Source organism: Malaya genurostris, chromosome 1 (assembly GCF_030247185.1).
Source record: "Malaya genurostris strain Urasoe2022 chromosome 1, Malgen_1.1, whole genome shotgun sequence".
In the NCBI taxonomy this organism is placed as follows: Eukaryota; Metazoa; Arthropoda; class Insecta; order Diptera; family Culicidae; genus Malaya; species Malaya genurostris.
Window position 1 is genome coordinate 73,634,116 of NC_080570.1, and position 23,735 is coordinate 73,657,850.

The following is a 23,735-nucleotide window of genomic DNA, read 5'->3' on the forward strand; positions in this document are numbered from 1 at the left end:
AAAAAATAATGTTTTATCAAAACACGAAACTCGGTTTTTTCCATTTATTAAACAAACTACAAAACGACTTTACTCCAACCTCGATAACTCAGCTGTTTCTGGTCGGATCGACTTAAAATTTTGACGCGTTTCAAGCAAAGGTTAGTACTCTAGAAAGACGTGGTTACTAGTTTACTACGAGCGCCATCTCTGCTTTAGTCTCGGGACTTATTGATCCATGTGTTATATGATTGCGACGTTCTTTATGTGTTTTCATATTGACCTGCATCAGACCTTCTCAGTTTGGAGAGAAATCAATCCTGCTTCCGATCCGCCGCGAACACCCATTTCATTAAACTGGAAAGAATTCAGTATCGTTGTTTGCGTATTGCTCAATTCTCAGACCCGTTTTATGTCCTTTATTTGATTACATGGTTCAGAATATTAATCCTTCGTCGCATTCGTACCGCATCTCTCGGATCGATCGGACGTTATTTCGTGCTCTTAAGCAGTGCCGTGTGTGTTTTTCCTTGCTAAAGGTTTTTTTTCTCACACATTCGATAGTTTACCAGACTAGTATAATAGTGATCAGACGGTGCCTATCATCAAAAACTGCCGTTATTCTATTGTGTATCCAAGAGGGTTAGCTCTTTGTTTGCGGTGCTAGTGATTGTTCCCGTGCGAAGGTTCCGCACACTAGCAGCAGAGACAATCATCTTGCTGACCTTGAACTGGATTAGTGGTGTCTAGCTAAGTATAATCCTAGTGTTTTGTTTTTATCATTCTACCCGTTTATCTCAACATATCTCCATAAAGCGTGTGTTTACTTTACTATGAACGAGGGCGGAGGGCGTCCTCCCTCAAATGATAATCTCTCCATAAAAATGGATGGCATAGAACTCCTGGATAATTTATCTTCCCCTGATAACCCCTTTCGCACACGCGTGTGGCCAACCGGTTCTGCGGGGCCCTATGTGGTATACTTCCGGTCCAAAAAAGAACAATCACTCAATTTGATGCAAATATCAAGTGAGCTGGCTAAGTACTACTCGGACGTTATCCAGATAGCAAAAGTTCGAGCGAAAAAGTTGAAAGTTGTCGTGAAAACCCTCGAGCAGGCAAATCAGATCGTTCGCCATGAGGCCTTTACGAGGAATTACCGCGTTTACATACCAGCTCGGGAAGTGGAGATTGACGGCGTGGTTAGTGAGGCGAGTTTGACCTGCGAATACCTTCTGAAGAGTGGGGTTGGCTGTTTCAGAGATCCTGCTCTTCAGAATGTTAAAATACTGGACTGCAAGCAATTGAGTTCAGTAAAAATTGCAGAAGATAAGACAAAAACTTATTCTTCATCAGACTCATTTCGGGTAACTTTCGCTGGATCTGCTCTTCCCAATTACGTCCTTCTGGGCAAGGTTCGCTTACCTGTACGCTTATTTGTCCCGCGGGTAATGAATTGTACCAATTGCAAGCAGCTGGGTCACACAGCCACCTACTGCGGCAATAAGCAAAGGTGCATTAAATGTGGAGGGGAACATGCAGACGAATCATGTGGCAAAAAAGCTTCAAAGTGTCTTTACTGTGGGGAAAACCCACATGAATTGAATTCATGTCCCGCGTACAAACTGCGCGGAGAAAAATTGAAGCAATCTCTTAAAGAACGTTCCAAACGAACTTTCGCAGAGATGCTGAAGAACACCATGCCACCTGTCGAATCGATGAATCTCTTTGATTGTTTGCCTACCGACGATAATGATTCCGATGACCCTCAAGAGGGATCATCCTTTACTATGCCTAGCGGTTCTAGGAAAAGAAGGACGATCTCATCTCCTAAACTGCCTTGTAAAGGCCCAAGGATATCCATTGCGGGGACCAAAAAAATTACAAATACTCGAAGTGCTTCCCAAAAACCGAAGCAAAAGGCTCCTGGTCTAGCGAACTTAGCATCAGACCAAGAGTTTCCTGCACTTCCCGGTACACCAAAAACCCCGAGTACCCCTAAAATACAAACTGAGAATCAATCAAGTGCTGGAATACTGAAATTCTCTAACATTGTGGACTGGATTCTTAGAACCTTCAACGTCACTGATCCTCTCAAGAGTCTGTTGATGACATTTATGCCAACAATTAAAGCATTTTTGAAGCAGTTGACTGCAAAATGGCCCCTCCTTTCAGAGATTGTATCCTTTGATGGCTAATACATCGAACGAGGTTAAGGATGCAATCACTGTACTACAGTGGAATAGCGGAAGTATCCTCCCGAAAATTGATTCCTTCAAAGTTCTTTTAAATAGTTTGAAATGCGACGCATTTGCTTTGTGTGAAACCTGGCTGACCTCAAATGTAACCCTCAACTTCCACGATTTTAACATAATTCGCCTGGATCGAGATGATCCCTACGGAGGAGTACTTTTGGGGATCAAAAAGTGCTATTCCTTCTTCCGAATTAACCTCCCATCGATACCAGGTATTGAAGTTGTCGCATGTCAGGTCAGAATTAAAGGCAAAGACCTTTGCATTGCTTCCATCTACATTCCTCCAAGGGCCTCGATTGGGCATCGGTGGCTAAGCGATATCATTGAGCTCCTTCCCGCACCAACGTTAGTTTTAGGTGACTTCAACTCACATGGTACGGGTTGGGGTTGTCTTCATGATGACAATAGATCAACCGTGATCTATGATCTTTGCGATAACTTCAATATGGCAATTCTTAATACGGGAGAAATGACACGGATTCCTGCACCACCAGCAAGACCAAGTGCGCTGGATTTATCCCTTTGCTCGACATCACTACGGCTGGATTGCAAGTGGAAGGTGATCCCTGATCCCCACGGTAGCGATCATCTACCTATCGTAATTTCAATCACCTGCGGATTACGACCATCGGAGACAATCAATGTTTCGTATGACCTCACACGAAATATTGATTGGAAAGAATACGCTAATTCGATGTCTGAGAAACTCAAAACAACACAGGAACTTCCTCCGGAGGAAGAGTACACGTTTTTGGCTGGCTTGATTCTCGACCCCGCGATTCAAGCTCAGACGAAACGTGTACCCGGCGCGAAAACTAACATCCGTTCTCCCAATCCGTGGTGGAACAAAGAGTGCTCATCATTGAACGCGGAAAGATCTTTAGCATTCAAAAAGTTCAGAAAATATGGAACACCTGATAATTATCGCAATTACGCGGCGCTAGAAAAGCAAATGAAGAACTTAGTTAAAGCAAAAAAACTAGGTTACTGGCGACGGTTTGTTGACGGATTAACAAAAGAAACATCGATGAGCACTCTTTGGAACACAGCCCGACGAATGCGCAACAAAAACACCATGAACGAAAGCGAGGAATATTCTAACCGCTGGATATTCGATTTCGCTAAAAAAGTATGTCCTGACTCTGTTCCGGAACAGACGATCATGCGCGTCGCCTCATCAAACAGAAACGAAACACCTTTTTCGATGGTAGAGTTCTCACTTGCGCTCTTGTCGTGTAACAATAAAGCTCCGGGGTTAGACAAAATTAAATTCAACTTGTTGAAAAATTTGCCTGACTCTGCTAAAAGACGCTTATTGAATTTATTCAACAGGCTTCTTGAGGATAATATTGTCCCACATGACTGGAGACAAGTAAGAGTTATCGCCATTCAAAAACCAGGAAAACCAGCCTCCGATCACAATTCGTATCGGCCGATTGCCATGCTTTCTTGTATCCGGAAGTTGTTCGAAAAAATGATTCTGTTTCGTCTAGACAATTGGGTCGAGACTAATGGCTTACTTTCAGATACACAATTTGGTTTCCGCAGGGGCAAAGGAACGAACGATTGTCTTGCGTTGCTCTCAACAGAAATTCAAATGACATTTGCTCGTAAAGAACAAATGGCATCAGTTTTCTTAGACATCAAGGGGGCTTTTGACTCAGTTTCAATAAACATCCTATCTGAGAAGTTGCATCAGCATGGTCTTTCACCAATTTTGAATAACTTTTTGTATAATCTATTGTCCGAGAAATACATGTATTTCGCGCATGGTGATTTGTCGACAATACGATTCAGTTACATGGGTCTTCCTCAGGGCTCATGCCTAAGCCCCCTTTTATACAATTTTTACGTAAACAACATTGATGAATGTATCAATACATCTTGCACGCTAAGACAACTTGCCGACGACAGCGTTGTGTCTATTATAGGACCCAAAGCAGCCGATCTTCAAGGACCATTACAAGATACCCTCGATAACTTGTCAAGATGGGCTCTTGAGATGGGTATCGAGTTCTCTACGGAGAAAACTGAGCTGGTTGTATTTTCAAGGAAGCGAGAACCAGCACAACTACAGCTTCAACTAGGGGGTGAAAACATAGCTCAGGTCTTCACATTTAAATATCTCGGGGTCTGGTTCGACTCCAAAGGCACCTGGGGATGTTATGTTAGGTATCTGAAACAGAAATGCCAGCAGAGAATCAACTTTCTTCGTACAATAACCGGAACTTGGTGGGGTGCCCACCCAGGAGACCTGATTAGGCTGTACCAAACAACGATATTGTCCGTAATGGAATATGGGTGTTTCTGCTTTCGCTCCGCCGCGAATACGCATTTCATTAAGCTGGAAAGAATACAGTATCGTTGCTTGCGTATTTCCTTAGGTTGCATGCAGTCGACTCATACGATGAGTCTCGAAGTGCTTGCGGGCGTCTTACCGTTGAAAAATCGATTTTGGGACCTCTCATATCGATTGCTAATCCGATGCGATATTTTGAATCCGATGGTGATTGAAAACTTCGAAAGGCTTGTCGAGCTCAATTCTCAGACCCGTTTTATGTCCTTGTATTTTGAATACATGGCTCAGAATATTAACCCTTCTTCGTTTGTTCCCAACCGTGCTCATTTCTTGGATACTTCTGATTCTACTGTGTTTTTCGACACTTCCATGAGAGAAGAGATTCGTGGAATTCCGGATCACGTACGCCCTCAAGTGGTCCCTAATATTTTTTATAATGAATTTAGAACAGTCAACTGTGAAAAGATGTTTTACACTGACGGATCAAACATCAACAGGTCCACAGGCTTCGGCATCTTCAATCAAAACATCACCGCTTCTTACAAACTCAGTGATCCGGCTTCAGTTTACGTCGCAGAATTAGCTGCTATTCAGTACACCCTCGAGATCATTGAAACCTTGTCCAAAGACCATTACTTCATTGTGACGGACAGTCTAAGCTCAATAGAAGCTCTCCGGGCAATGAAGCCAGGAAAGTATCCCCCATATTTCCTGGGGAAAATACGGGAACACTTGAGAACTTTATCTGGTCGGTCTTATTTAATATCCTTAGTCTGGGTCCCATCACATTGTTCCATTCCAGGCAATGAAGAGGCAGACGCGTTGGCTAAGGTGGGCGCATTAGAAGGTGAAATTTATGAAAGACCAATTTGCTTCAACGAATTTTTCAGTGTATCTCGTCAAAGGACGCTCGAAAGTTGGCAAACTTCATGGAGTAATGGGGAACTGGGACGATGGTTACACTCCATTATCCCAAAGGTATCGACGAAACCTTGGTTCAGAGGGATGAATGTGGGTCGGGATTTCATTCGTGTGATGTCCCGGCTCATGTCTAATCACCACATCTTGAATGCACACCTCCGGCGTATCGGCCTCGTGGAGAGCGGTCTCTGCACTTGCGGTAAGGGTTATCACGACATTGAACATGTTGTCTGGGTATGTACCGAGTATTGTGGCGCCAGATCACAGCTAATTGACTCCCTTCGGGCCCGAGGTATATCACCCATGATCCCAGTACGAGACGTGTTGGCCTATCGAGACCTTCCCTATATGCTGCTATTATATCAGTGCATAAAGAACATTAACTTACAAGTCTGATCTGCTGAAGGGTTCCACAACATCCTCCTTCAACCTCGTACCTAACATCCGCTCGAACCTCCCCAACTGTCGTCTGTCCACCATCTTCATCGAAAAACTAACAAGATCTTTCTGCTGTCACTAATTTTTTGCTCCCCCGTCCCCGTCTCTTCACCATCTCGATGTCAACTAATTAGATCTTATCGCTGACCTAAGCAGTTTCGCTCCCTTACCACCTTTTTCAACAACATAAACTTCTCTCTGTTTCTTTCCTTCTCTTCCACAAAATTCACCACCACGGAGAGCCGCTCAAGTCGATGATTATGCGGGCCATCAGCCGGCTCCCCGTAGTCGGGGGTGTTTTCCGCGGACCCACACGAACGAAAAGATGCGACCAACAGTGATACGTACCAACGTCGTGCCAGTTTACTCCAGCGTACAAGATCCAGCCAGCCACTGCCGACCACCCGTTGAAGACTAGATCTCCCAAAGCTCATATGATGTGAAAATAAAAAAAAATCTAGTTTAAGTAGTTTAAACATATGCCCTCGGCATCTTATAGCTTAACGCAATGTGCCTTAAAATATGTTATTAAATAAAAAAAAAATCCTTCGTCGGTTGTTTCCAACCGTGCTAATTTCTTGGATACTTCTGATTCTACTGTAGTTTTCGACACATCCATGAGAGAAGTGATTCGTAGAATTCCGGATCACATACGCCCTCAAGTGATTTCTAATATTTTTAATAACAAATTTAGAACAGTAAACTGTGAAAGGTGTTTTACACTGACGGATCAAACATCAACAGGTCCACAGGCTTCGGCATCTTCAATCAGAACATCACCGCTTCGTACAAACTCAGTGAACCGGCTTCAGTTTACGTCGCAGAGCTAGCTGCTATCCAGTACACCCTCGGGATCATTGTAACATTGCCCAAACCACTCCCATCGATGAGGGACACCCGCCGGATCTTCAAAGACTCAAGAGTGTTTCCTGGGGACCCACAGGGACAAGCCCTTGGCATCATAAACTTAAACGGATTGTGCCTTATTATAATATATCTTTGAACAAAAAAAGGAATCAATCTTCAGTTCAGCAACGTCATCGCACAGCATCACATTAAATATATCATGTCAATTGTATGGGTGCGCAGTGCTGCTATTTTGGCGCCCACGAATTTGACCATTCTCTCCCCTACTTCTATGTACGAGATTCGATGCGGACTCGCCTGAGGGCGCCATGCTCGCAAAAAAGGATGTTGCCAATGATTTGATCAGGAAAGGCTGGATATCTTGTTAATATGATGTCTTTGCCTGCATGAAGCTTGCTCATACTCATGCTCATCAAATGCTACTAGTTTTATTCACAACGACCATATCGGAGATTTTTGTTTGTTTCCATTATAGATGTTATAAGCTATGGTCATATGCCTTTTCGGGCCAGGAAAACTTTCTGGTCCTAGGGGCGGGGTTGAGAATCGAACCCAGGTGGACTGCATAAAAGCCATATTACCAACATATTGATACAAAAGATGAGGAGGTTTTATACCTGCTGGAGAGAGAGATTGCTATATTTCATCTCCATCGGGCTTTTCCCTGCTCACCAAATAAATAAATAAATAAATAAGCAAGAACTAACCGAGTTCCAACACCAACTGTGGTCAAATCCATACATTTTACAACTGTTGGAGTCAAAAACGAGTTAGGTTTGGTATTAAGCGAAAACGATGATAGTTTTGACCCAATGCACCTGCCATGGAGGGTGTCTTGGGTTGAAGTCAAGAAATTTTCAATTTTCAAGTTTAATTGTTATGTAAAAATCAACAAAGTATCCGTTCATAAAAAAATTCACTATGAAGATAAGGAGATATATTCAAATGCCAGAGTGCGGAAATTTTAAATACCTTTCATTTACAGTTATAAAAAAATGTCAAGTGGAAAATGGCCCGACTCTCCCCTATACGTTTCTAAACGTTTTTAAAGCACATTCGGCATCGGCATGCATTTTGTAACCTGAAGTTGTATCTTTTGAACAGTATATAATATATCGAGTGAAAATATTATTTACCGTAACATATTTGACGCAAGACCAAAAGTGATCATTTTCGGCCCGATTTCCCTTAAAGTTCGCTACGAATTTAGTGTAATGCAATGAAATGTTCTACGTTTTTTTTTCGAAAAGGATCTCCAACAAAAATTGTGTAATGCACTGTTACTTTTCAAAGTAGCTCTTTTCTTTTAACCACCCTAGCATCACACCGATATACGCATGTTCTTTTACTTCATGCATCCAGCCCGGCAATAAAACTACCGGTATAGACGCACATTTACATAGACATTCCCTGTTTATCCTTGCTTTATTTAGATAGGGAGGCAAGGATCCGTCTATACGCGACAGTGTAGGTATAGTATATTGTCAGAATACGCACATTCCACCAAAAAGACTTGTTGCTATTGCTGGCGTAATCTCATCAAACTACAAATATATCGGAATTCTCTCTTTACTCTATTTGCGTGAAGAAGTGAGTGCCGTTTTTTCGCATCTTCAAATGTCGTCAAATGTTTACGAACACTACTAGATAGCTGAGAGGGTAGAAGTTGAGTGAAATGAGTATAAAATTAATTTATCGGAAGCAGTGAATCGTCGCAAGAGAATCGAACTGACGTTTGTATTCTCGGGAGAAAGAGGATTGTCAAACTTGGAGCGTGTGGAGCGGTCGGCACGTGGAAGGGAAAATCTCAACAAAACAATATTCTAACATATGTTTTAGCTAGAATCTCATTTTCTAGGTGATGGCTGCTGGGTTGTATGGCCGGAATCGGAGTAGGAATTCTGGTCCAAAAATAGAATGCACCCACCGTCGCACGGTTGTCGACGACCGTACGAAAAAAAACTTTAGCACAGTACTGCACGCAACAGATGGAATGTTGGTGCGGGTTCTTGGGAGCAAATCGCAACCAATATTGACTGTTCATCGGGGCTACCAAGTCGGATTGACGTCAGTGTTCTACTATTCTGTTTTGTAAATCTATTTTAATAAGAATGTTTCCAACACAACTGCATATGCCTTCAAACAATCATTACATCCAGATGGGATAATAACTACTTACTGTATTTGTTACAGCAAATAGCTAACAATTATGTATCTTTTTCATCGTTGCTCTTAAATCCCATTTATTTTTCTTACACAAAGAACACTATAAAAAAAATCTATAGATGATCACATAAATTTACAATTCAAAGCATGTAAATCTGAATCATATCTGCTAATTTAGCTAAAATTTACATGGCAACTTGAATTTACGTCGTATGTATAAGTTTAATTTTTTCTAAGAGTGTAAGGAACGTGGAACGACATTTCAACAATGATTCCTGCGAAATGGAAAGAAGCTGTAATAGTACCAGTTCACAAATCCGGAAACATACATGACGTCACGAACTACAGAGGCATTTCTATCCTTAGTTGCCTTCCAAAAGTTTTCGAGCGTATGCTGTTGGATATTATTTACCCGTCAGTAAAGCACATCCTCACAACCGATCAGCACGGCTTTGTCAAAAAACGATCAACTACTACGAATCTAATGAGCTACGTTTCTACTCTGATTGACAAGCTTGAAAAACGACAACAAGTTGATGCGGTGTATTTTGATTTTTCTAAAGCTTTCGATTGTGTTCCTCATGTACTCGCTGTTGAAAAATTGAGACGAAATGGATTCCCTGACTGGATAACAAACTGGATTCTTTCGTATCTTACAGATCGTAGTGCTTCAGTTCGAGTCGGAACTGTACATTCTGATCCTTTCGATATTACATCAGGTGTTCCACAAGGGAGTCATCTCGGACCACTTCTGTTTGTGCTGTTTGTGAATGATCTTTGCAATGAACTGTCGTCGTTTAAAGTAATGTATGCCGATGATTTAAAAATTTACCGAATCATCACAAGCCTTGTAGATTGTTGTGCGCTACAAATGGACATTGAATGTGTCATAGATTGGTGTAATAGAAACGGCATGAGTGTTAATGTTAATAAATGTAATACCATAACATTTTCACGAGTTCAGTCTCCAATTTTATTTGAATACTCAATGATGGCGAATCCAGTCAAAAGAGTTTCTTCGGTAAAAGATTTAGGCGTAGTTCTCGACCGTAAGTTACGCTTCACCGAACAGCTTTCGATGGTTATTGCTAAAGCTTTTGCCGTCCTGGGACTTATCAAACGCAACACTAAAGACTTTAACGACGTTTATTGTCTCAAGGCTGTTTACATTGCTCTAGTGCGCAGTATTCTAGAATACGGAGTTGTAATCTGGGCTCCATACCACAACGTTCACATCGACCGGATCGAACGAGTGCAGAAATGTTTTGTCCGATTCGCGCTTCGAAGACTTCCTTGGCTTAATCGGCTTCAGCTACCACGTTACGAAGATCGCTGTGTTCTCATCAACTTACCCACGCTGCAAAACCGGCGGATATTTCATCAACGACTTTTCGTTTTTGATTTGCTTAATAATAACATCGACTGCCCCACACTTCTGGCAAGGATTCATATCAATGTTCCGGGAAGATCTTTGCGAAGAATGGACTTCATACGACGATCAGCTCATCGCACACAGTATGGACAAAATAATCCAATGGATGTTTGCTGTAATCAATTCAATAGAGTTTATCATCTGTTTGATTTTACTATGAACAAAGACACATTTAAATCGAAAATATTGTTAAGTTAATGTTTTTAGACTAGATAGATAATAATAAGTCTGTGCGATAGTTTTTACTCTAATCGAAGACAAATAAATTTGATATGCTTATTAGTAATTAAGTCAAACGGAAGGATGAAAGTTGGGCCGTTTGAGTCGAATGTTCAAGCAAGCAATCTCTACTACCATTGTTAGTGCTACGATCCAATTGCCACTAAAAATTCTTACACGACAATTTTGAATTTTATTCAAATTTTTGTTTCATTTAAAAACAAATTTATCAGTTTTCGCAATGGTATCGCTGTTTCGCTGTTTAGTAACGAAACAAATATATTGATATCAATTTAAGCTGAATTGACGTAATCCTTTTATATTAGTGATATACCCTTCTGAGATGATTTCATGTTAATATAATAAATTAATCATTGATTTATGGAGGTTAAAATGAAAAGGTTCTATGTGAAACTTTCAGTAATAACAATGACGTTGAAATTCAACCTACGAATTACATAAGCCCCCGAAACACATATTCGAACTAGTACGCATATTGTAATGATGTTCTTACGAACGTCTAAAAATAAGTCATCAACCCCATCGACACTGCATAACTAACCTTGACAACAAACTTCAAACTGTCTTTCAGTGAGTACGTATGTCGTTTCGTGCTCTGAACTGTTCCTTATTTTCGCCACTTCCGACCGAGAGGGTAGAGAAAGAACTAGCTAGTAAGCAACACGAATAAGTACATACTGCGAACGGCACTGCAATCTGAGCAACGTTGGATGCGCCCTGTCGTAGTAAAGAGAACACGCTTTTCCCCACAGAAATAGACAATCATTCAATGACATTTTGTAGTATCAGCATCATCTTCAACGCAATCGAATCGTTCAACGTTACAGCGGGGAATTTTGGCAGCCTATTCAAAATCGATACAAGATTCATGTTTGGTATCAGCAGAAACCATACTAGCGACCAATTGAGATGCCAAAACGAAAAACAGAGAATAAACAAACTATAAATGTTATCTAATCCTTAGTTTGCCTATCAACCCATGCGTTTACAGCAGGAAAGAAGAACTTTTCACTGATTCGCCAACGCAGTCCATGGTTAAACTTGTTCTCAAATCACATTACGCATGTTAGTGGTCGAGATGGTAGGGTAAGCGGTTTTTTTAAACCCGAATCCGACCTCTAATTGATTGAAAAAAAAACACTTTTACCCATACCCGAGATTAATTTTTTCCAATCCCGTACCTGAAAGAAGTCCCGTAACCCGAAAAAAATCCCGAAACCCGACCAACCGAATACGACCCGTACCCGTTGAAAATGAAAAAATCGGCACCCTTACCCGACCACAACCCGACAAACATAGCTTTTTCTGTATCCAAACCTGATCAATACTCGCCTAGTTCTGGTCGGGTTTAGGGTGCAAATACCTGAGATCCGACCATCTCTAGTTTGTGGACAAAAATTTAACAGATTTTTTATTTTTACATAATTTTTACTACTAAAATATTCGGCTTTAAGTCACTCATCGGATTTGCTGTCTCTGTTCGAGAGATTGACTTTAAGGATAAGATGAAAATAGGAGCATTTGCGTCGCTACATCTGGAGCATTGTACGATTCCCGAGCAAAGTCAAACATCAAAACGAGTGCAAATTGAAATCTTATTATGATAGCAACATCACATTGAAATCTTAATTTGATCTCAGCTCAGCAATTTTTCAATTGATATCACATTATGTTATCTTTTTGCTGTTACTTTTGAAAAAAAACTTGCGAGCAAAAATTTTTGGAAACTCCAAAAATGGTTATTCAAAAGCAAAAAACCGAATAACTACATCAAAATAGGACTAATTCCATTAGGCGATACAAAAATGCAAAAATAAATTTTAAAGGAACAATTATTCCTTTAATTCTATGTTGCGTTTTACAAAAATGGTTCCTGTGGCAGTTGTCCGGAACCATAACCGTGATCAAGGAAAAGATTTTTGTCAAAACTTTTGATGCTTTTACACCAATAATCCTCTTTATTTTTACTTGCGAAATTATTGTTGTAGCACCACACATCTGGAGGACATTGGATAGGTTGGTGATCATTGGTGCAACGTTTATCTCCTGGACATTCTCATCTCGCTAATCGTCAGCCACAGAAAAACTTTCTTCAGGAACTTGATATCAAAAATACATTTGACGTCAACGATTTCCTTCTGGTGGGATACGTTAAATATCAGCTTCTCTAACAGTTTTCGCGTTTAGTTAAAAAAAAAGATGTTAAATGTTCTGACTATTATTTTCGGTCGTTGTTTTGACCGTTATTGTCTGTGGTTCAGAAATCGGCGAACGGCATTGCCAAACTGATTGTTTTTCCGTGCATCAACTAACAAGTCCTTTGAATAATACGCTCTTTTTTATATCATACTAGCTGAATTGCCCGGCGTTGCTCAAAAATGTTTCGAGAAGGCAAGGCCGCAGAAAAAGTTTTAGAAATTGTTCTGACCATTGAAATACTCAGAGCGTAGTGAAACACAACTTATTTCCACACAATTGCTCAAGATTATGATAATGATTATTTGATAACGAAAGGCTCTTCATAACTACGTTAGATAACACTTTCGTTCAACAGAATAACGATTCAGTTAATTCAAATGTTATCGTAAACTTATTTTCATCAGCTCGGTTCGACAGTTTTCTCAATTTACATAAAAAAAATGCACATTAATTTTATGATTTGTTCGTCAATTCAGATAAATTTTACCTCCCTTGGCTAAGAATGTTTATTCCCCCTGCCTCTTGTGAATATTTTTGTGACCCTCACTTAGTTGCTAGAAATATTCAGTATTGATCAAGAAGTACCATTTTTTCGTAAAATCCGATCAATTCACTTTATACTTCCCATGTTTGGGGCACTTGCTACACTCCTTCCCTTTAATCTATTTTGATGTGAAGGTATTAATCTGTATTAATCAAGAAGTATCGTTTCTCGTCGAATGAATTTTACATTGAGCTCTCTGCCCTCTGAGTAATGTGAAAAGTATCTGTGCTCGTCAAAAAAAGAGAGCTCCCCCCCCCCCCCCCCCTCTGAAAAATGAAAATTGATTTCTCCTAGTCTATATCCTCCCTCGTTTCTGAACGAATAAGATAAATTTAACAATAAACCTCTTTTTAGAGGTACTTGCTACAAATTCCAACCTGTTCACCTGTGCAATGAATATCTGATCTCGACAAGAAAAAATAGTTTTATTACCACCTCTGAATTGCAAAAAGCACCTCTGCCAAGTTTGGCGATAGTTTACTGAGTTGTTATGGAATTATTTCGATATTTACAAACAATTATGCTGAGAGCTTCTTCAATAGACACTTGCTATCTTTTCACGCGTATAAATATCCTAACGATAATCTCTTGTTTGTAATAAATATCTGTGCCTGTCGAACAATTTCGATTTCGTAAAACTCGAAACATTTTGTCTTAAAATTGTTAGCAAACACCTACGGCAACCACCACCTTCCCCACCCCCTCCGAGAATTACTTGTGCCAAGACAGTTAATAATCTATTGAGTTGTTTTGGAGTTATGCTTGATCATATATGCAATTTATCCTTTACATGTTTCGAACCAACAATTTCAAAAAGTCTTCAAAAAGCATCGATACTCATCCTTCAAAATGGTCTTCAAAAAGTATCGATACTCATCCAATAAGGGCCCCTTCCCCATAAAAATACACTTATAACCATCTCTGAAAAGCAAGAAGTATCTGTGCCAAAATTGATAGCAATCCGTTCAGTATTTTTGGAGTTATACCGTTAGAAACATTACACCCACTTGCTGCATTCACCCCCCATATAAGCATATCTAAGATATGCAAAATATGTCTATGGCCTTGAAAAAACTATCGATTTCTCGTCCTATCTAACATATTCTTCATAATGTAGACCTTGACATCCCGAACAACTTTCCTTAGAAAAAGGCTTTGGAGATATCAGCTTTGGAGACTGTCCCGGGTTGGCGGTTCAATGCATAGGACGTTGGTCTTACAAGCCAGTTGTCGTATGTTCGAGCCCCGAACTGGAAGGATTCTTAGTGTCAGTAGGATCCATAGTACTAGCCATGCAATGATTCTGTACACTAAGAATCGGCTGCGAAGTCTGTTGAAACAGAAGGTCAAATTCCACTACAGGAATGCAATACCAAGACTTTGCCTTTAGATTTCAGGTTCTGAGCTAGATCATATTTTAGCACACCAGCTCCATATAGCACAGCGATTTTTCATTAATATTTGAAAAACTTAGAAAACTAGTTCGAAAACCCTATTCTCCAAATAATCAGATTTCCATGAATTATCTATGTTTAATCCGTTTTATCTTAAGCAAGCAAATGAATTGCTTAATGTTCGCTCCGAAAGAAATCTTCATCGAATGAACCCGAATTTAAGTCTACACAAGAATTAAAAATTTTCTAAATCAGTGTGATGCTGTCTGTGGCCAGAAGTGAGATACTGGTTCATTGTCCCAATTAGTCGAAATGAGTAGGATATTTTTTTGGAATCGAAATAATATATGATCTGGGATTGTCAGATTCCTAATTCACGTCTTCAGTGAGCCTTTGCTGTAAAAGACTTCACTCTGAAGCGCTCGCTCTTGTGAGCCTCGAAATTCGTATTTCAAAGTGATTATATACTCGAGTAGAATGAGATCAAATAAATAACTCAATTTGATATTATGATGTTCACATGCTACAGCTTCTGGATACGAGAAAGAAAAAAGAGCACTTTTTTATACCTATCAAATAGCCGCACTGCCATACACGACGGTTGCGGGACGGATGCAACGAAACGAGTGTACATCGGCTAAAACTACCTGTATACAGCTTTGCGAATCAACATTGCTTGTCATATGACCGAAAATTCTCCATCTACTCACAACTTAACGCCACAGTCCATACCATTCGCAGTAAGTTCGGAATTCAAATAACCTAGGTTCGAAACCCAAGTCTCTCTCTGTGAAGGTGTTGGTTTTGGTGCTTTTGACGCTTTTTTATTGTTGCAAGTAATATCGCCTAAAGGTATACTATCCCTGGTCTTTTGCCCAATCTATTTTTAGCTTATGCTCGCGACTTGTTTGTTTTCAGTAAAGTCTTTTTAGAGCAAATCAATAACTGATTATTCATTCCAGTTTTGTTTTCGTTATTTGATAATAACTTCAAATTGAGAACTAGTTTTGCTATCAACAAGAAAAAATCTATATCTTATTTAGATTTCAGTTCGCTTTCGCTGTTAGAAAAAATAGTTTTCTGTTTGATATCATCGGAATATCTTTTTGCTTACGATTTTGATTTTTTGCCACTTAAAACGACCAAAACACCAGCAAATTGAGTAATCGATAAATGCGAACATTACAACATCAGAATGAGTTTTCTATTTGATCTCACACTCTGCTCGGCTTGTTGATCTATTTTGTCGGCGGTATTGCTTTTTAGAGCCAAAGCAAAAATATTCTATCACGTTTCAGTACGGATGGTCGATATATACATATACATATACATCCACTCGATATATACATATACATCATTCCACTCAGTTCGTCGACTTCGCAAAATGTGGATATTGCAAATGAAGTCACTCGATTTTTTTGAAGATCGCCGAACCGATTGCAACGAACCTAAATTCAAAAGACATGTCTTAAAATCCCTTAAGAAACTTTTCAACTTTTTCCGGTTTCGGAATTATGTGATGATACGTGTTTACTTATATAATTATTTTGGAGCAGGGTAAAGCCCAGTAGAATTAGTTTCAATCATAAAACATCCTCAATTTAGCATTAACAGATTAAAATTATTCAAATGACTCACTTTGTCGTATACCTAATTCTTAGTAACTAATACTAATTATAATGAAGCTAACATATTGAAAAAACCTCAACAAACCCAGATTCACATCATAGCTTTTTAAATAGAATTTCATCTGGATCCGATTTTCGGTTCTGAAATTAAATAATTATATGCATGAAAAGTTTCTATATTATCAGTTAAGATGAACGTAGGCTCTGGGGTACCTCAGGGAAATCACTTGGGACCATTTATATGTTTACTCTTCCTCAACGATATATATTTTTCGCTAAAATTCTATAAACTGTCATTTGCTGAGGATTACAAGTTATATTAACTAATTGCATCTCAAGACAACACAATATTTCTACAGTCATAGCTTGATTTAAAAAAATTGGTTTCAAGTTGACATTAAACGCTGATCTCTAATTCACTCGCAAACACTTGTTAATAAAATACGAGCGAAACATTTCGCTAAAAGTGCTGAAACGAGAATCGTTCGTGAAGGACTATGGTATTAGTCTTGATTCCAAACTGAATTTAAAAACATCATATTGTTTGTAACATCATATGATTATATTTTCAAGATATCCAAACTTTTAGACTTAGAACATTGTCATTGTACACTGTCTTAAGGCTCTATATTGTGCACTAGTACATTCGACGCTTGAATATGGCGCTATCATCAGGTCACTTCACTACCAAAGCAACATTGAGCGTGTCGAAGCTATCCAATGCAGATTTGTATGATTTGCTCTACGCAATCTCCCATGAAATGACCATAAAAATCTACCTAACTACAAAGATCGCTGTAAATTTATTGCCTTGGTTCTATTATCTGCTCGTAGAAATGTCTCACAAGCAGTTTTCATATCTGATTTGTTACAACCACGTATCGATTGTCGCGAACTCTTGCAGTTGAGTAATCTCACAATTCATCGTAGTAATCTGCGTTATCATCCCTTTTTGAGATTACCTTCCGTCAGAACAAATCATAGATTTAATGACCCAATTACAAGTATGGGCCGTTTATTCGATAATATGTTTAATGTCTTCGATTTCTACCTGTTTCGAAATGTAATCGAAAGATTGTATCTTAGACACTCGTCATATTAGATTTAGAATTAATGCTTAATTTCCAGTTCTGGAATCTCCGGAATATCAGAAACTAACATTGAAATTAAAAGTTCTACAACCCTTTTGACTTATATGAAATTTTATCTGAATCTTCCGGTTTCAGAATTAAAGTGTTAAAAATTTCAAATCGTGAATGATGACGTAAAAATGATTTAAAATATTAAAAAGTGGTTCCAAATCTATTCGCATTTGTTGATGGCCAATCTAACTCACTCTAGTCATGTCAATTTTGGAATTCAGAATAGTCGGAAGTGGTGGTTAAAAAGTTGTAATCATCAATTTGTCAAGTTCTAATAAAGATGTTAATAAGAACGGCATCCTTTCACCAATAAGGCGGTTGATACATGTTTTCTGAATTCAACAAAACTTGAACAGTTTTGAACCTGCTGTAATTCACAAGCCACATGTGGCTTTTCGAATGTGAGTCTACGGCTTGGGACAGTTCCATACGCAAATTTTATTGATTTTATAAAGTGAAGTAAAAAATTTAAGGCGACAAGGAATTATTTGTAACTCTCTAGAAGCATGTATATTGTGAGAATCATAATTTTTTACTTTACCGAGTTAAAAAATACACTTAGTGATACCTTAATTCCAGAATCGGATCTGGATACATTTTAACTTTCACTTACGGAACCCCAAGAGCTTTTATTTGCATCTTAGAAGAAATTTCTTACATGTTTTCACATGTTTTTTTCTTATTAAAAAAGTTTAGCAAAAACAATTTGCTGATATTGATACTGCATCAAGTTTTTGAAGAAAAAAATTATTGAAACACTAACATATGGATGTAAAGATCAACAACAATAAATACTTGTTGACAGAGCTAAAGAAAATTTCGAAAATATCATCATGAGTCACGGTATTTTTAGGCTTATCATGCTTATCAATCCGTGAATGACTTTGATTATCAACTAACCAAATCAACAAATCGGAATAATGTCGATACCAAACTTGATGATACCGTCCCTGATTTTGCGTCATTAACCATGTGGAGATTGAGATTTTTAACACCCATCATCCTACAACTCACAAAACAAGAATTTCGAAAGAGATTCAAGATCAGATTGTAAAATTTCGTTACTTTTCTAAGTCGTCGCTTAGTTGACTGTTTGAAAATTTTTAAACACTCATCACCTTGTGAATCAGGGACTGGAAGTCCGATCCGGATGAAATTCAAGAATTCCGTAAGGGGCCATAAGACCTTTCATTTAAATTTAACTCTCCTCATCAATACTGTCCATACCAGAGCAGTTAAAACGAGAGAATATTTGCGAAAAGATTCATGAGCAAAATTCGATGCAAATTTGAAAGCTGCTTTATAATAACAAAAAATACTAGTTTTTAGTAACAAAACCCAAATAAAAGTATAATAAGCAGCAATTATTTTTTACTAAAAAAAATTGTGCTCCTGAGGAAGAAAAGACAAGAAAAGCCCTCCTCGTTGTAATCATTCTACCAGAAGAAAATGTTCTTGAGATATTTAAACACCAAATTAACTAAACTCAGGATTTGTTGAATTGGGTTATTGTAATAAGTGAAATGTGAATCTATATGATTTGGAATAGCTATTTTAAATAAAATATACAGTTGTTAAAAAAAGAATATTTTTCTCGGATATCATCTTTTTACAAATAGCAAACTCTTAGTCACACAATTTTAAGTAAGTGTATGAAAAATACATACGCTCATTTCCAAAATCTATCAAATTAGTCTCTCCATCTGGGCCAAATAAATGGATTACCATAACGAAGACGTGTGCAAAGGATCATGAAAATCAGAACAATTCTGTACTGATTGTGCCATTTTGTTGTTAGTTTCGGGAACTGTTCCTTGTGTTTAGTTTCTAACACATTAGATTCATTTTCTATTATATCAGGTAAATCTTCCATTTCTGTTCGATGCATTGGCTCGAATGGTAAAATACAAATTAGTGCATTCGCTTCGAATTTTTGCTTCGCTATAACAGAAGCATCGCACATTTTCTATCCCACACTGGTTGCTTTCTGAAACGCAGCAAAAGACCATTTGCCAGATTATCGTAAAACAATTCACAGATTTTTCAACACAACAGATTCGAAGCAGTGCCCATGTTATATATCAAATAAGTTGATAGAGTAACTGATAGAATGTGTGACCGAAAATGAACCTTCTTTTATTAGAGCTTGGCAGATCAAACTGCTAAAGTCGTATTGTGCCAACTGACACGATACAAACAGTAGTAATCTATAATGATAAATCCACCATATGGCATCAACAATTTTTAATTGTTTAGAAGTAATACCCAAGCTTCCCTACTTATACGGAGTTCCTTACGTACACGAAAATCGAATGTTTGTTTGTATTGGATGTCTATCAGGAAAAACTGTTTTTTCCCTTGCTTAAACGAGTTTATTATAATATTTTGTAACGCATGACAGTACTGATGACAAAAACAACCATAGGAAATTTTGTTTTCTTTGCAGAAATAGGTTAGGTCCCATACTTTGAAATTTCGAGATTATCTTTCCTAGTCCTACCTTTGTAGCATGTTCGCATTCTATCTCTTTCGATCTATCTCAACACACCCCACTATCACTTTAGACTCCACCGGATAACTCTCAAAGTATGTTTTCACTCTCCACATCGGCACTCTCCTTATTCTCTTGGTTCAATGGGTGAGGAATTCGTTCTAGTCTCCTAGTCGGGGCTCTCGATTTTTTTCTTATATCATCACCCTTTTCTCTCACTGTCCGCACTTTTCCGATCGTCTTTGCCCTTCTCGATAGCTACTTTCGCCAATTTCCTATAAGACACTGTTTTTCGCTAAATTGGCCACTTTGTAGTACACCGCAGGCAACAGACTATAGAGATTAATCACAACTTCACCTAAATGTCCATCTTCGAGGTGGTTTCCTAGAACGAGAGGAGCAGTGCTAAATTTTCCTCTTCACAGTAAACGCAACGAACCGAACGGTAGTAAGAGATTTTCGCGATTTTCCACGGGCCAACGAAAGTCAGTCGCCCGACGGGCTTTTCTTTGCTTCTGTGTTTTCTATTCCCTCAACGAAAACAGCTGTCAAAATTATTACGCACACATAAACTCTGCTCTAAACTCTCAGCCGAAGACGGTCCGATATACATTCATGTGATCGAAGCGGGCAACATTGGTTTATCATGTGTAAAATTTCTGAGAGTAAACTGAGGATTCTTAGTGTGCATACTCATGCCGAGAATCAGTCTCATCAGAGTTTATTCGAAGAGAGTTTTCTGTTCAAGAAGCCCACCCTCTCCATATGGTTGATCTATACTTTGCAGTACAGCATCACATCACGACAGTGTTGTTTTCGCTTTGACAATACAATCGTAATACATGGCACCTCACCTGGAAAAGATGAACTGAGCTTAAATGATATACAACACTCATCTTCCACCTTTGTGCTACTTCGAAAGCATTCTGAAAATTGGTTCTTGGTTCAGTTACAGCATGTTTTTAATGAAAGCGCATGGTAGTTTGAAGGTTTCAATAACACAACCATAAGGTGCTAAATCAAGGCAATTTCTAGTTTTTACGATTTTTTCCTTAAAAAGCAACATGTAATTCAAAATTATTTTACAGAAAACAATTGAGACAAACTTATCACTTTCTCATAGTACAACTAACTACTTTAACCATCTAATGTATAAATCATTTTTCAAACTCGTATAACATATTACAGGGTGACTCTACCTGGTTGCAATGTAATCGGTACCAATATCTTCGTTTCGACTCTAAGAAGTATTGTAGTAAAATTTATGTGAAAAATGTAGAATGCTGCTTTTATAGTAACGCAAGAATTCAAAACGAATGCACTGATTTCCGTCTTATCCTTTCAGTCAATGGTCATTAAATGGTTTCCAATAGATTAGATGAACGGTGGAACTATGCTAACTCTGGGCAAAATAGTTCATTTCAAAGAACCGTTCAATGACGCAGAGTTCTATTAAAAGAACTAGTTCACGAGACCCGTTCGTTCGTTTTTTTCATAGTTAATTTGCCTGTTGAATGACTAACCGAGATCTCAATTAGAACTGAGGTTTCGTAGATTCAGAAAGGATTACACGAGCAAAAAAAATGTCCACGACTTTTAACTGAAGAACTACCGTTCTCAAAAAAAGAACTGTTGATCATTCATTCTTTCAAAAGAACTGGTTCTTTTGAACCGTTCGCGAACGAATTGCCCATCTCTAATGCTAACCAGTGACTTATTCATAAGGTTAAAAAATTATTTTGTTTTACTACTGGATCGCATTGTTATCCATTTCTTAGAATGATAGGAGCTCTCGTTGCTATTCAACGGAATAATTGTTTGCTATTCACGCTCCCGTCGATTGATTCGATATCGTTATTGTTGGTGTTGGAACCATCGTCATGAACTTTTCCTGTCTTGTTTTTTTTGTTTGTTTTTACCAGGCCCGTGCGAGGAAATTTGAAGGAAAAGTACACCATCCACAATATTGACACTTAAACAAATTCTGAGAACGAAGTATGAATTGTCAAGTTATTTGCACTTTTAACAGTTCGGCTGAAAAGTTCGTATCGTTTAATAGAAACACACATTTTTTTGCCAAAATTCGTTTTTATCATTCAACATAATTGCCATCAGAGGCGATACAGCGATTATAGCGATCTTCCAACTTTTCGATACCATTTTTGTAGTACGATTTGTCCTTTGCCTCAAAATAGGCCTCAGTTTCAGCAATTATCTCTTCATTGCTTCTAAATTTTTTGGCAGCGAGCATTCTCTTGAGGTCTGAGAACAGGAAAAAGTCACTGGGGGCCAAATCTGGAGAATACGGTGGATGAGGGAGCAATTCGAAGCCCAATTCGTTCAATTTCAGCATGGTTTTCATCGACTTGTGACACGGTGCATTGTCTTGATGAAACAAAACTTTTTTCTTCTTCAAATGAGGCCGTTTTTTTGAAATTTCGTCCTTCAAACGCTCTAATAACGCTATATAATAGTCACTGTTGATGGTTTTTCCCTTTTCAAGGTAGTCGATGAACATTATACCATGCGAATCCCAAAACACAGACGCCATAACCTTACCGGCCGATTGTTGAGTCTTTCCACGCTTTGGGTTCGGTTCATCGCGTGCAGTCCACTCAGCTGACTGTCGATTGGACTCCGGAGTGAAGTGATGGAGCCATGTTTCGTCCATTGTTATATATCGACGAAAAAAATCGGTTTTAACTGCTCAGAATCATCAATTCGTTGTTGTTTTTGATCGATTGTGAGCTCACGCGGCACCCATTTTGCACAAAGCTTTCTCATATCCAAATATTCGTGAATAATATGTCCAACACGTTCCTTTGATATCTTTAGGGTGTCAGCTATCTCGATCAACTTCACTTTACGGTCATTGAAAATCATTTTGTGGATTTTTTTCACGTTTTCATCGGTAACAGAATCTTTTGGACGCCCACTGCGTTCATCGTCTTCGGTGCTCATATGACCAGTACGAAATTTTGCAAACCACTTACGAATTGTTGCTTCGCCCGGTGCAGAGTCTGGATAACACTCATCAAGCCATTTTTTGGTATCGGCGGCACTTTTTTTCATCAAAAAGTAGTGTTTCATCAACACACGAAATTCCTTTTTTCCATTTTTTTTTTAAATAACAAAAGTAGCTTCACTCAAAATTCAACATCTCACAAACTAATAATCAGACAGCTGTCAAATTTATACACGTATCTTTTGAAGGTTGGTACTAACTGAAAATGGTATGGATTTAATTCTAGTGGTGCCCTCTCATAGAAACGATACGAACTTTTCAGACGATCTGTTAAATAATAAGTTGACGATAAGCTGAGAAAATGTCTGGGTGTACACAAACACACACAAACTTAGATTCAAATGAAATGTCTCACCGTCCCATACAAAGTTCCTGAATTTCATTTGGATTCGACTTCCGGTTCTGGAATTACAGGTTGATATGCACCAAAAATGTGAAAATAATTTCACTCATTTTCTTGGAGATGGCTGAACCGATTTTCACAAACTTAGATTCAAATGAAAGGTCTCATAGTCCCATACAAAGTTCCTGAATTTCACTTGGATCCGACTTCCGGTTCCGGAATTACAGAGTGATATGCCCCAAAAATGTGAAAATAATGTCACTCACTTTTCTCAGATATGGCTTAACCTATTTTCACAAACTTAGATTCAAATGAAAGGTCTCATAGTCTCATACAAAGTTCCTGAATTTCATTTGAATTCGACTTCAGCTT

At 38.5% G+C, this 23,735-nt stretch overlaps 1 protein-coding gene across 1 annotated transcript in view; it reads right to left on the minus strand.

Annotated features, from left to right (window-relative positions):
- The window catches only part of LOC131440470 (putative uncharacterized protein DDB_G0292292), a 153,593-nt gene extending 133,028 nt beyond the window's left edge, over positions 1–20,565 (minus strand). Inside the window, exon 1 of the mRNA XM_058611772.1 lies at positions 20,005–20,565. The gene's annotated coding sequence lies outside the window, so the exon portion shown is untranslated. The remainder of the gene's footprint in view (positions 1–20,004) is intronic.
- Positions 20,566–23,735: the final 3,170 nt, after the last annotated feature.